This window comes from Hyperolius riggenbachi, chromosome 6, assembly GCF_040937935.1.
Source record: "Hyperolius riggenbachi isolate aHypRig1 chromosome 6, aHypRig1.pri, whole genome shotgun sequence".
NCBI classification, from domain to species: domain Eukaryota; kingdom Metazoa; phylum Chordata; class Amphibia; order Anura; family Hyperoliidae; genus Hyperolius; species Hyperolius riggenbachi.
In genome coordinates, this window is record NC_090651.1 from 8,592,592 (window position 1) to 8,606,916 (window position 14,325).

The following is a 14,325-nucleotide window of genomic DNA, read 5'->3' on the forward strand; positions in this document are numbered from 1 at the left end:
TTAAAGCACCCAGCAACAGCTCTTTTCAGAGCTCAACCTGTACTTTTTTTTTTCTGTGTGTTAAACTGACACTTTTGTTGCATGCACAGCCTTGCTAATTGATATTGTGTGTGCCACTGCCAGCAGCCCAGCACATTCAGTGACTGACTACCTGTGTGTGTGACAGGGAGCTGCACATTGTACTACCCAGTACTGTATATACCCAGTACCTGTTGTGTTTACTTAACCCACCTCATCACTGCATATACCTAGCTTTGTGTTGAGTGAACCCAGCTCACTGCATCTAACTACCTGTTGTGTTGAGTGAGAACCCACCTGGCCACCTCACTGCATCTAACTACCTGTTGTGTTGAGTGAGAACCCACCTCACTGAATCTTAAGTACCTTTACTGTTCAGTGAACCCAGCTCACTGCATCTAACTACCTGTTGTGTTGAGTGAGAACCCACCTCACTGCATATAGCTAGCATACCCCCAAGATGGACAAAATGGACAAACCAGGTAGAGGAAGAGGTAGAGGCAGACCCAGAGGAAGGCCACCAGGCACCGGCAGGTCTGCGGCTGTGCGAGGTGGTGTTGCTGTGATTTTGTGCGGACCTGCCCCAAAATACAGTGCTCAGAAGAAGGCACGTGCCATCACTTCCCAAAATCGTGAGGAGGTGATTGAGTATTTAACACAGAACACCTTATCTCCCGCAGCCACCAGCACTACAACAAGCACCACATCCGCTGCATTTGACACTTCGCAGGAGTTATTTAGTGGTGGTGGTGAAATCACTGATTCCCAGCCACTACTGCAACAACAACAAGAAGGCGCAGGTACACCACCTCCTACGTCTGAGTTAGGTGGCGATAGTATGGACGTAACGTGTGTGGATAGGGATGATGGTGAACCACCTGAAGTTGGAGCACTTGAGGAGGTGTCTGAGGAAAGCGCAGCTGGCCAGGAGGATTATGATGACGATTATACGGATACCACATATGTTCCCGGTAGAGGAGATGACCAGGTGGACAGTTCAGAGGAGGAGTCAGAGAGGAGTAGGAGGAGACGACTCCATGATACAAGCAGAGGGAGCTCGTCCTCAGAAACAGCTGGGGGCAGTGTCCGGCGCCATGTATCACCAGCTATGGCCAGCCAGCCAACATGCCCTTCGTCAGCTGCTGATGCCACCCTAGCGCCATCACCCCAGGGGGGTTCAGCGGTTTGGAAATTTTTTAACGTGTGTGTCTCAGATCGGAGCAAAGCCATCTGTTGTCTCTGCCAGCAAAAACTGAGCCGTGGAAAGGCCAACTCTCACGTAGGGACAAGTGCCTTACGAAGGCACCTGGAGAGAAGGCACAAAAAGCTATGGCAAGAACACCTGAGGAAAAGCAGCACCCCTCAAAAGACAAGCCACCCTCCTTCTCTTCTTCCTCCTTCAGGTGCATCGTCTTCATCCACTTTCTCCCTTGCACCTTCACAGCCACCCTCCTCCACACCGCCTCTTCCCTTGAGCGGTTCCTTCTCCTCTGCCCACAGCAGTACCCAGCTGTCCGTGAAGGAAGTATTTGAGCGGAAGAAGCAAATGTCTGCCAGTCACCCTCTTGCCCGGCGTCTGACAGCTGGCATGGCGGAACTATTAGCTCGCCAGCTATTACCATACAAGCTGGTGGAGTCGGAGGCTTTCCGTAAGTTTGTGGCCATTGGTACACCACAGTGGAAGATACCAGGCCGCAATTATTTTTCACAAAAGGCCATACCCAAACTGTACCGTGCAGTTGAGAGGCAAGTGGTGTCATCTCTGGCACACAGCGTTGGGTCAAGGGTCCACCTGACCACGGATGCCTGGTCTGCCAAGCACGGGCAGGGCCGCCCACTACATTACATACACAGCCCATTGGGTCAACCTGGTGACCAATGGCAGCAAGCAGGGAGTACGTGTCTGCGCAGAGGACCGACTTGTCACACCTCCACGGCTTGCAGGCAGGCCTCCAGCCACCTCCTCTCCACCTGCTATCACCGCTTCGCTGTCGTCATCCTCCTCCTCCTCTTCCTTGGCTGGTGCCGCCATCTCCTCTCCAGCTACACAGCCCCAGCACCTCAGGGCCTATGCTGCATGCCAGGTGCAACGGTGTCATGCAGTGTTAGACATGTCTTGCCTGAAAGCAGAGAGTCACACTGGAGCAGCTCTCCTGGCTGCTCTTAACAAACAGGTGGAGCAATGGCTGACCCCGCACAAGCTTGAGATCGGCAACGTGGTGTGTGACAACGGCAGCAATCTCATTGCTGCGTTGAATTTGGGAAAGCTGACACACATACCCTGCATGGCACATGTGCTTAATCTGGTCGTGCAAAGATTTGTGTCCAAGTACCCAGGCTTAGAGGACGTCCTGAAGCAGGCCAGGAAGTTGTGTGGGCATTTCAGGCGCTCTTACAAGGCCATGGCACGCGTTGCGGACATTCAGCGTAGAAACAACTTGCCGGTGAGACGCCTGATTTGCGATAGCCCGACTCGCTGTAATTCCACCCTGCTGATGTTCTCTCGCCTGCTAGACCAGGAGAAAGCCGTCACCCAGTACCTGTATCATTACAGTACAAGGACGCAATCTGGGAGGATGGGGATGTTGTGGCCCAACAACTGGACACTGATGCGAAATGCATGCAGGGTCATGGAGCCATTTGATGAGGTGACCAAACTGGTGAGTCGCTATGAGGGCACCATAAGCGACTTGATCCCCTACGCCTACTTCCTGGAGTGTGCCGTGCGTAGAGTGGTGGATACAGCTGTGGAGGAGCGTGAACAAGAAGAGTTAGGGCAGCAGGAGTCGCGGGAGCCATTTACACACGAACCCGATGTTTCCACAACACCGGCGGCAGTACAGAGGGGGGAGGAGGAGGAGGAAGAAGAGGAGTCGTGTGGGGAAGGAGAGGAGTCAGACTCTGATGATGGTGATGATGAGGAAGGTGTTTCTGTGGAGGAGGATGAGGCGGCGGAAGGAGAACAACCGCGGCAGCCATCACAGGGGGCTTCTGCTGCTCCACGTTCCCGTGGTATTGTTCGTGGCTGGGGGGAGGAAGAGGAGTTGCGTCCCATCACTGAGGAAGAGCAAGAGGAGATGGAGAGTACGTCTGCATCCAGATTTGTGCAGATGTCCTCTTTCATGTTGTCCAGCCTGTTGAGGGACCCCCGTATCAAAAAACTCAAGACAAATGACCTGTACTGGGTGGCCACGCTACTAGACCCTCGGTACAGGCACAAAGTGGTGGACCTCTTACCAACTCAACAAAAGGCGGAAAGGATGCAGCACTTGCAGAACAAGCTGTCGATGATGCTTTACAATGCATTTAAGGGTGATGTGGCTGCACAACGCAATCAAGGTACCACTGGCAGTAACCCTCCTCCTCCCAAGTCCACACAGGCAAGAACAGGATGCTCCAGCGATCTCAGGGTGATGTCGGACATGCGGACGTTCTTTAGTCCAACTCCTCGCCATAGTCCTTCCGGATCCACCCTCCACCAACGCCTGGACCGGCAGGTAGCCGACTACCTGGCCTTGAGTGTGGATGTAGACTCTGCGAAAAGCGACGATGAACCCTTGGACTACTGGTTGCGCAGGCTTGACCTGTGGCCAGAGCTGTCCCAATTTGCCATACAACTTCTCTCTTGCCCTGCCGCAAGCGTCCTGTCAGAAAGGACCTTCAGTGCAGCTGGAGGCATAGTTACTGAGAAGAGAAGTCGCCTAAGTACCTGACCTTTATCAAAATGAATGAGGAATGGATCACGGAGGGCTACTGCACGACCGAAGACTAAGTCAGTCCCCACACACAGCACCTCTGCCTGCAGGCCGCTTGACTGCCTTCTCCGCCACTACCAACAGGGTCCAGGACTCTAGGCGGATTCCTGAATTTTTAAGGCCGCCCCTAGCAGCGGCCGCTACACTAATTTTTCTGGTGCGTGTACATGTGCCCATCCCCCTTCGTGATCATTACCTTGCCTTGGTGAAGGGGCTTGCGCATCACAATGAAGCAATGACCGCCGGCTATTTGAGTGTCTCGGGTGGGGGTGGCACACAAAAGATAATAAGGTCGTTGCTTCATTGTGGTCAGACCAAATTTGATCAGCTGGACAGTCACTGTTCTGTCATTCAGCTACATTAGCCGGGCGAGCATATGGGCTGAAAAGCCACCATCACCTGCACTCTCGTCATGGTGCGCACCAGTCCAGCACGGCCGTCACTACACAAACGGCTGTTTGCAGTCACTGCATACCTTTCACTGCATCTGTGACTGCACATTATACCTGGCAGTCAGTGCATAACTTGCACTTGAATGGATACACTTTCAAACAATTTAAAAATACAACCATCTATCATTTTCAAAAAATGTAAAAAAAAAGGGCAAAAAAACTTGCCCTCCGTAAAACATTCATGGCAAATGCTTTCGACTTGGTTTGTCTTCCGCTGGCTCAAGGGTCCATCTGACCACAGATGCCTGGTCTGCAAAGCATGGTCAGGGCAGCTACAGCATGGGTCTCAGCAGGCTCCCACTTCGGGCCGGAATCCAACCTGAATGGCAGACTTGCCCTCCATAACGGATTCCCGTTAAAGGATTTAAAGTTAATTCATTTCAATTAGGGCCGCAAAAGGTCCTCCTGAGTCCTGTATTGTTATTTTTGGTCACTACCTCGGGGCGGGCGTGTGTGCCTGCCTGCCTCCCTCCTTGACTGGATGTGTGGTGGTAGACGTTGATCAGGCTCCAACTCCGGAACGCAATACAAGAGGGAGCTCGTCCTCAGTCAGAAACAGCTGGGGGCAGTGTCCGGCGCCATGTATCGCCCGCTATGGCCAGACAGCCAACATGCCCTTCAACCTCAGCTGCTGATGCCACCGTAGCGCCATCAGCCCAGGGGGGCTCAGCGGTTTGGAAATTTTTTAACGTGTTTGTCTCAGATCGGAGCAAAGCCATCTGTTGTCTCTGCCAGCAAAAACTGAGCCGTGGAAAGGCCAACTGTCACGTAGGGACAAGTGCCTTACGAAGGCACCTGGAGAGAAGGCACAAACAGCTATGATTGGCAAGAACACCTGAGGAAAAGCAGCACCCCTCAAAAGACAAGCCGCGGAGAACAACCGCGGCAGCCGTCACAGGGGGCTTCTGCTGCTCCACAATCCCATGGTATTGTTCGTGGCTGGGGGGAGGAAGAATGGATACACTTTTAAACAATTTAAAAATACAATTATCTAAACTTTCAAACAATTTAAAAATACAACCATCTATCATTTTCAAAAAATTTAAAAAAAGGGCAAAAAAAAATTGCCCTCCGTAAAACATTCTTGGCAAATGCTTTCGACTTGGTTTGTCTTCCGCTGGCTCAAGGGTCCATCTGACCACAGATGCCTGGTCTGCAAAGCACGGTCAGGGCAGCTACAGCATGGGTCTCAGCAGGCTCCCACTTCGGGCCGGAATCCAACCTTCATTCCCCGCGGTGACAATGGCAGACTTGCCCTCCATAACGGATTCCCGTTAAAGGATTTAAAGTTAATTCATTTCAAATACACAGCAGGGCCTCGAAAGTCCGCCTCCTGTATTGTTATTTTTGGTCACTACCTCGGGGCGGGCGTGCATGCCTGCCTGCTGCCCTCCTTGGATGTGTAGTGGTAGCCGTTTCTCAGGCTCCACACCGGATTCCATCCCTCATTCCCCGGCCATTACCCGGGGTCACAAATGGCAGACTTGCCCACCTCCATATGATTCTCGTGAAAGGAATGTGGTGTCATCTTTGCCCGCCATAACTGGTTCTCGTTAAAGGATTTAAAGTACATTCATTTCAAATACACAGCAGGGCCTCGAAAGTCCTCCTCCTGTATTGTTATTTTTAGTCACTACCTCGGGGCGGGCGGGCGGGCGTGCATGCCTGCCCGCTGCCCTCCTTGGATGTGTAGTGGTAGCCGTTGCTCAAGCTCCACACCGGATTCAAACCCCTCATTCCCCGGCCATTAGCCGGGGTCACAATGGCAGACTTGCCCGCCTCCACAGGATTCTCGGTACTGAACAAGTACACAGCAAGTAGAAAATGTAATTTAAAAACAAAACGTAAGCTTTTTAACAATGCCATGGAAAGTTGAGAAGGAAGTCACACATTACCTGACATCACTGAGTGAGGAAGAGCAATCTCGCCATGTTGCGCAGTAGTCCAGCATGGCCGTCACTACACAAACAGCTGTTTGCGGTGCGTTACACAGTGAGTTTGGTATGTCAGTGTGAAGCAGTACTCTAATTACACTCCCTGATTGATGTATACACATGCAAGATGTTTGAAAGCACGTTAGGCCTGCAATTTAGCATTCAATGTGATTTCTGACCTTAAAACGCTGCTTTGCGTCACATCCAGATTTTTCCCCGGGACTTTTGGCATGTATCCCACTCCGCCATGCCCCCCTCCAGGTGTTAGACCCCTTGAAACATCTTTTCCATCACTTTTGTGGCCAGCATAATTTTTTCTATTTTTCAAAGTTCGCCTCCCCATTGAAGTCTATTGCGGTTCGCGAAATTTTCCGCGAACCGAACCTTCCGCGGAAGTTCGCGAACCCGGTTCGCGAACCGAAAATCGGAGGTTCGCGACATCTCTACTGTCTACTCTGTCTATCTGACAGAAAATTGCATGGTGTGTACCAGGCCTAAGTTTATAGACAAGGCTTATAGTGTTTTTTATAACATTGCATCATTCTCTAATATTTGCAGTTTACACACTACTCAGCATTCTAAATGTTTTTACAGAGCAGTCTTGTGAACTATTGACCTGTCCACTGGGGAGAAAATGAAAATACAGTGACTGACAGTTGAGATAATAAGCTCTCTGCGACTTTGAAAGTCGTGGAGCTCAATGGCTTTTTTGCATAGATAACAACTGGAGTTTCTTAACTCTTCCTGTACTGGAAACAATATTAGACTTATGTCTCTGCTCCTAATGTTTTATTTCTTAGCTGTACTACACATACAAATCATTATATCATCATTTTTTTTTTCGCTTCAGTGTCTCTTTAAAGAGAACCCGAGGTGGGTTTGAAGAATATTATTTGCATACAGAGGCTGGATCTGCCTATACAGCCCAGCCTCTGTTGCTATCCCAAACCCCCCTAAGGCCCCCCTGCACTCTGCAATCCCTCCATAAATCACAGCCACGCTGCTGACAAACAGCTTGTCAGAGCTGGCTGTGTTTATCTCTATAGTGTCAGTCTGCTGCTCTCCACGCCTCCTGCAGAACTCCCCTCCCTGCTGATTGGAGGGAAGGGACGGGGCAGGGACCGGAGCTATGCAGGAGGCGGGGGAGCAGCTGAGACTGACACTACAGATGTAAACACAGCCTCACAGCACGGCTGTGATTTATGAGGGATTGCAGAGTGCAGGGGGACCGTAGTGGGGTTTGGGATAGCAACAGAGGCTGCGCTGTATAGGCAGATCCAGCCTCTGTATGCAGATAACATTCTTTAAACACACCTCGGGTTCTCTTTAATAGTACCATAGTAATCTTGTGTCTCTACAGATTTAGGACCTTCCTGTTGCTGTTTTATATAGGATGTAGCGGACACCGAATTCTGAGTGTAACACACAGAGTGACCTTCTACATAATACAAGTAGTGTTTTTTTTGTGTTATTGTTATTTGTTTTTACAGGTCTTTCAGCTCCATCAGGAAAGTGCCTCTCGGGATATTATTGTGCACTGAACAGCCGTGTGCCCAACCCTACAGATGGGGAGAGTGGAGCTGTGTGCCCGGCAGGCTATTTCTGCCCAGGTGGGAGCCAGCAGCCTCTGCCGTGCCCCCCTGGCACCTTCCAGCCTCGCCCAGGGATGTCCTCTCCTGACTCGTGCCTGCCCTGTCCTCCTGGGACCTTCTGTAGAGGAGAAGCTTCAGCACACATCTCAGGTTAGAGTCTCAGAGACCACATGTCCCTCCATAGACCTGAGAGTGGTGAACATGAATGCAGTCTGACCATTCTTATGTACATGTATCTGAGTGGCTGAATGTTAACTGAAATGGTCATAAAAGTGGTTATGTTTATTTTATGGGAATAAGGAATCATCATTTGCCTGTTCTTTGAAGTAATGGGGTTAAGCATACTTTAGTACATAGTGCCATCTGTCCATGTAGCATTCAAATAGTTTAAGCATTAGAGTTGTTGCATGTATATATTCCACCAAATAAAATGTCTGGTGGACAGAGATGTGAAATTGGTTGACTACCATATGCACTGATATGTAAAAGGTTTTGTTTTTCCCCATAAAAATGTAAAATATTGACTTATATTTGGGTCAGTGCAGAGTGTGCAGCTGTAACTGCTGAGTGAGGAGATCACTGCCGCCATCTTTAGATTTGATGCCAGTTCCTCTCTTCATATTTCTAGGATGAATCTGGAATATCTTTTGTTTTCATTATGAACAGAGACATTGGGGTTGTTTCTCTGCTCGATGCTTTCTTCCTTTGTTTCCATTGGATGTTGGGAAGTCACATGATCTGTCGGAAAAGGATTAGATTGTGTAACTGGTGCTACGCTTTACCCAGAATGCAGTGCTTGGAATGACGTTCTGGTGTCTTTATTTCAGGGAACTGCACTGTGGGATTCTACTGTGTGATGGGAGCTGTCGTGGAGTCACCTGTAGAGGGCAGCACAGGGGGTCCCTGCCCAAAGGGTCACTATTGCCCTGCAGGAGCCGCTGCTCCTCTGCTCTGTGAAAATGGTTTGTATATTAAAGAGGAATTTATCTGACATAGCTCAATACAATCCTGTCTCCAAATCCTGCTCATATAGCTATCCTACCTGTCCTTGTCCTAATATAATGCCACATCTGTACAAATCACAGTGTGACAACCCCCCCCCCCCCCCCCCCCCTCCCGGTAACAGTACAGCTATTGCTAGGAGAAGCCATTAAATACTGTTTTGTAAGGGAGCTGTACATTGAGAAAACAGCAGTCTTCTGCTTGGGATCAGTGCTGTTGTCACATCAGTCATTGAGACCTGAGTGCAACACACTCCCCTGCTGGCACAATAAAATAATAAGGCTCCAGGGGACAATGAAAGTAACTTTTATTAACCATTTCAGACACTTTTATTTTTTCCTTAGTAATTGTAATTTAGAAGCTTGTCTAAATGATCAGAGAGAAGCTGAAGCACAGAAATAATACTTGTGTTCACAGTATTCACAGAAACATGATATTTTGGCTGCTATTCAATTGACATTTCTCCTGAGATTTCTCCCATGGGATATTTTTTCATCTCATTTAAAAAATAATTTTTCTGCACCTGACAACTGAAAAAAAACTCAAAAAAGTGTCAAAGAAGGCATACACTTACTCTGAGTATTTTCTTGCTTTTCAGGGGCTTAAAGGACAACCAAAGTGAGAAGAATATGGAGGCTGCCATATTATTATAATTATTATATTTTTAAAAATACCAGTTGCCTGGCAGCCCTGCTGGTCTATTTGGCTGCAGTAGTGTCTGACTAACACCAGAAACAAGCATGCAGCTAATATTGTCAGATATGACAATAATGTCAAAAACACCTGATAGGCTACATGCTTGTTCAGGGTCTATGGCTAAAAGTATTAGAGACACAGGATCAACAGGACAGCCAAGTAACTGGTATTGCTTAAAAGGAAATAAATATGGCAGCCTCCATATTCCTCTCGCTACAGTTATCCTTTAAAATATGTTTTATTCTTAAGTGTGAAAACATCTCCTGTGAGAAAACTCAGGAGGAAAGTTAATTAAATATGGGCCTTTCGTTATGTACCAGCCATTGTGAGAAAAACAGCTGGAACCTTGTAGGTGGTAATCTATTAGAGATTTAACATTATTACCTTAAACTGCACTATAATAAAACAACCACAAGATGTCACTGTGTATGTAAAGTGTTGCACTGATCTCTATGGTATTGTAATTTCCTGTATTCACTGTGTGTTCCTTTCTGTTCTAAGTAAGCTGCATTTCCTGATGGTGGTGTATGCTATATCGCTGCATGTTTTTCTTCTGTAAAGAGTTCTAACTTGTTATACTGGGTGTCTATCTGTGTGTACAGAACTCTAAGCTCCAACAAAATCATTATCCTTTTTAATTGTATAATGTTATCTTCTTTTTGTGTTATTATTCCATGGTTGGATCAGGATTCTACCAGGACCAGGAAAGAGAGTCCAGCTGTAAGATTTGTCCGGCTGGTTATCACTGCGACGCCATCGAGCGTACCGGAAGTGTCAGCCCCCAGCCTTGCCCCACCGGCCACTTCTGCCCCCGGGGTAGTGACTCTGTAAGGATGCAGCAATGTCCGCAGGGGACCTACAGCCCAGACACACAGCTCAGAGCAGAAGGTTGGTGGCTCTTGCCTCTGTCACTTGCACCTTCACACAATATTATGCTTAAGGTGGCCATTAACCGTCCAATTACATGAATGATCAATCGTCTAATCCGATCATTGTGCTCAATCGGAAATGATCATTCGTGGCCCACAAACGGAGGGGGAAATGATATGCAATCTCATCAGACTAAAGGTGTCTATTAACGGTACAATTTTACCTTCAGATTCAATCTTTTGATGCAGTTTTTATGATCGCATTGTATAGAAAACTGTGCCATGTGTGGCGCAAATTAATGTGAAACAATTCTTTGGTTAATTGGAAAGTAAAAAAATATTGAAGTTGGATTTTATGATCGAATTGGAATGTAAAACCTTCTTAAGTAGTTCCGATATGGGGGACAATCGATAATTGCGTTCTGATTAGTTTGATCGTTCAAATCGCGTCGAAAGATCGAATCTGAAGTAAACGTTTTACCGTTAAGGGGCATCCTTAAAAGAATTGTTCCGAAATTCAGATCAACGGAATGATCAATAGAGCGATTGTTCAACAGTCATCATTAATGTTTGATCAATCATTTGGGAGACTGTACTGTTAAGGGGAACCTTTAGACCAAGGGTCCCCAAACTTTTTTGGGTCAACATACTTCAGACTGCTGGGGGGTCGGAGTATACATAAAATGATGTAGAAAAACATGACATTGCACATAGGTATGGTAGACAGCTCCTACTAACATGTGCAGCCCTCATGTCTCCCATTTAACCAGACCATTTTACCATGTGCAGATAGTATGCCCCCCAACTCAGCAGGTGCAGATAGTATGCCCCCCAACTCAGCAGGTGCAGTTATTATGTCACCAACTCAGAAGGTGCAGATATTGTGACTCTAACAAGTCTTTGCGGGACAAAGAAGCATACCCAGGTGACAACCTGCCATCCAATTGGACAACAGTGAATGATTGGAAGCCAGTGAATTACTTCTTTATGGCTTCCATGTGAAAGGGTGGTGTCAGCACTGCTATTATATTTGTGGGCTGCTCATTTTTAAAGATGCAGCAGTCCGCATCTATAAGTAATACATTTTGTGTGTGTGTGTGTGGGGGGGGGGGGGTAAAAAAGCCTCAGGGGGTGCATTCGGCCCGCGGGCCTTAGTTTGAAGACCACTGCTATAGACTGTCACAGACTGCATAGTTTGTGCAATTGCCGGCAATTGCCGGTAAGCTCATTGAGATTATTGCTTCCATTCATCTTCGTACAGGACACGTTGGAACCCAGCACTTAGCCAATTCATCCCTGTACATCTCCCACTGGCAACTGTTTTCCTTTTCTGTGCTCTGCATCCTCCTCTTCCATATGCCCGTTACATATCCTGCTTCCCCTTGAGCAGAGCCGCCCTAGACCACAGTCTGTGTGGCCATGGCAGGAACCCTACCCTAGGTTTCCTCTCCTCTATTCTGTGATCCTTGTGTGCAGTATGAGACTGAACATTGGTTGTTCTATTGCAGCTCAATGCCAGCCTTGCCCTGCTGGGTATTACTGTGGCACGGATGGCCTCGCTGAGCCTTCTGGGAGGTGTCTGCCAGGATATTGGTGCATGGGGAGAGCCGTGGTCTCAAACCCAACTGATGGGGTGACGGGAGAGACGTGTCCTGCTGGAAAGTTCTGCCTTTCTGGAGACATCTCAGGTACAAACTGCAACATTGTTGGATATAGGCGGAGCCTGGACAACCTGCCGATCTTCCAGGAAGGGGAAAAAGTGCAGGAAAAAGTTATAGTGTAGTGTTATGATATCAATAATGAGTAACAAATCATGAGTAGTTGCACAATCGCAATTTTACATTGAATTTCACAATTGCGGTGCAAAATCATAATATGAAATTTCTGGAAAATTCATAATTATCTTTGTGTATAATCATAATTGCGTACGTAATTTCGCCATCATGAGTAAAGATGTAAAAATGCTAAATTTGGTTTTGTGGGTACAAGTCATCATTTTTTTTTTTAAATTTATTTAAAAAATAACTTGTAGTGTTTGGAAAAAAAAAATTCAAAGAAAAAATGTTTTTTTTTTAAATAACGTTTGCTGCGGTACACTTTGATATATATATACAGAGTTCTGAGTTCTGCATACACATTTTATTCATTTTAAAGCAAAGCTATGACTTTAAAAACAAGAGAAAGTCACACAGTTTCTCTATCCCATCTGTGAAGGAGCATGCGCTGGACGCCGCGCAGCTGTGCAGGTACATGCTCGTTCACATACGGAAATGCGATCGCAAATTTCCAGAGAGTCCTGGAGTTGGATTTGAGGTCTGGTGGATGAAGAGGGAAGCCTCTGGAAGATCCAAAAGCTTCCTTCTACCAAGGGAAATATGTTCCGTTCTCTTTTTAAGGTCAAGGTTTTGCTTTAAAATGTAAAAAATGTGTATTCGGTACTCAGTAAATATTAAAGTATACCACGGCAAAATGTCATTTTACAGAGTTTAAAAAACATTTATCTTAGAATTCGTTAAGAAAAAAAAAAATTTAAAAACTACAGTCTTTTTGAAAAAAAAAAAAAAGTCTTGCTCTTACCACACTGGTTTTTGCAAAATGCGTTTTCGCAATTTATGCAAAAAACGACAGCGTTCATAATTACCTGCAATTTACAAATCGATTATGCAAAATAAATGTTTTTCAATGTAAAAATCGTAATTACGCGTAATCGTAATTGCAAAATTGTTAGTGAAATTTTACAAAAGCAAAATTAGCACAGTATGATCATGAATAATGATGAGGTACTCATAAACCCGGGTTACAGGTTGGCAACCACAGTAAAAGGCTTAGGTGTGGTGAAACCGACCACCCTGTGGAGTATGTAGGTGTCCAAGCTGGTTTGGTTTCAGAAAAAAATAACACAATTGGCTGAACTGGGAGCAACCCCCGAAACGCGTTTAATGAGTGTCAACCTGCTTCACTGCTTCATCAAGTTAATGAACACTGCCTCAAGATAAGTGCAGTGCAGGTTCTCCAAGCTGTACTGTTCATTGATCCAAGGAAGCGTATAGATACCCGTGAAATGCACTGTATGCTTTTTTTATTTGTTTTTATAAATTACTCAATTTTTACTCCTTACTGTGATTAACTTGTTGAGGTAAGTTCTTCTTACCTTTTAAAGTGGACCCATATTAAAAATGCAAGATTTGAGAAATAAAATCTATTTTCTAAACTATAATAATAAATAGCTGCCTTTTTTCAGCTGCATGATGACAAATATAAAATATTTTACATTTATTGGAGAAACCCCTCCCTTCCTTTCATATTGTGGGGCAGACTGGTGGAGGAGATAAAAAAAACAAAAAACAAAACACAGGCTGCTACTGATGATGTCACAGGGGAGGTGATCTCAGCTTGTGTGAGATTTCACATAGACGACGCCCCTGTGAGGGAGGGTAGCTGATGACAAACACACATATGATCTAAAACCTCCTACTAAGCTCAGAAGTAATGGCTGCCACCTGTATAACCCTAGTTATGAAAAGAGAAGGGTGAAAAGCATGCACTGAAATGCTCATAGGCTTGGAGGAGTGTTTATTTATCTTTGTATGTGTCAGAGTGGTGCAACTAAATAATTTGAATTAAAAAAATATTTGGGTTGGGTCTGCTTTAAGTTGCTGCAAATATTACACAACTATAATACAAAATGAGAGACTGAACTAGAGGTTTAATGAAAGTGTAGATTGGTGTGGCTTCCAGATATCCAGTTCCTGGCTAATAGCTATGGGCATCCTATGCTTGGCTTGTAGAGTAAAATGTTGCATAGCCTTCTGTTATGATGTGCGTAGGGCAATGGTCCTAACGCTAACTAATCACAATTCAGCTTCTTGAATGTAGTGCAGTGTTTATTGGTTGTGACGGGTCCTTTGCTGATGTCTCAGGTCACTGAACCAATCGCCTTGTCTGTTTATAGGAGATTGCTGGCCTGGGTACTTCTGTGATGTCCAGTCCTCCCGTCCCGACCAATC

General features: G+C 46.3%; 1 long non-coding RNA gene across 1 annotated transcript; it reads left to right on the forward strand.

Moving 5' to 3' along the window:
• The first annotated feature begins 10,222 nt into the window (after positions 1 to 10,222).
• Positions 10,223 to 14,320, forward strand: LOC137520648 (uncharacterized). The gene is made up of 3 exons (XR_011021908.1): positions 10,223 to 10,337; positions 11,827 to 12,006; positions 14,271 to 14,320. It is a non-coding gene; the product is annotated as an uncharacterized lncRNA (long non-coding RNA).
• The last annotated feature ends 5 nt before the right edge of the window (positions 14,321 to 14,325 follow it).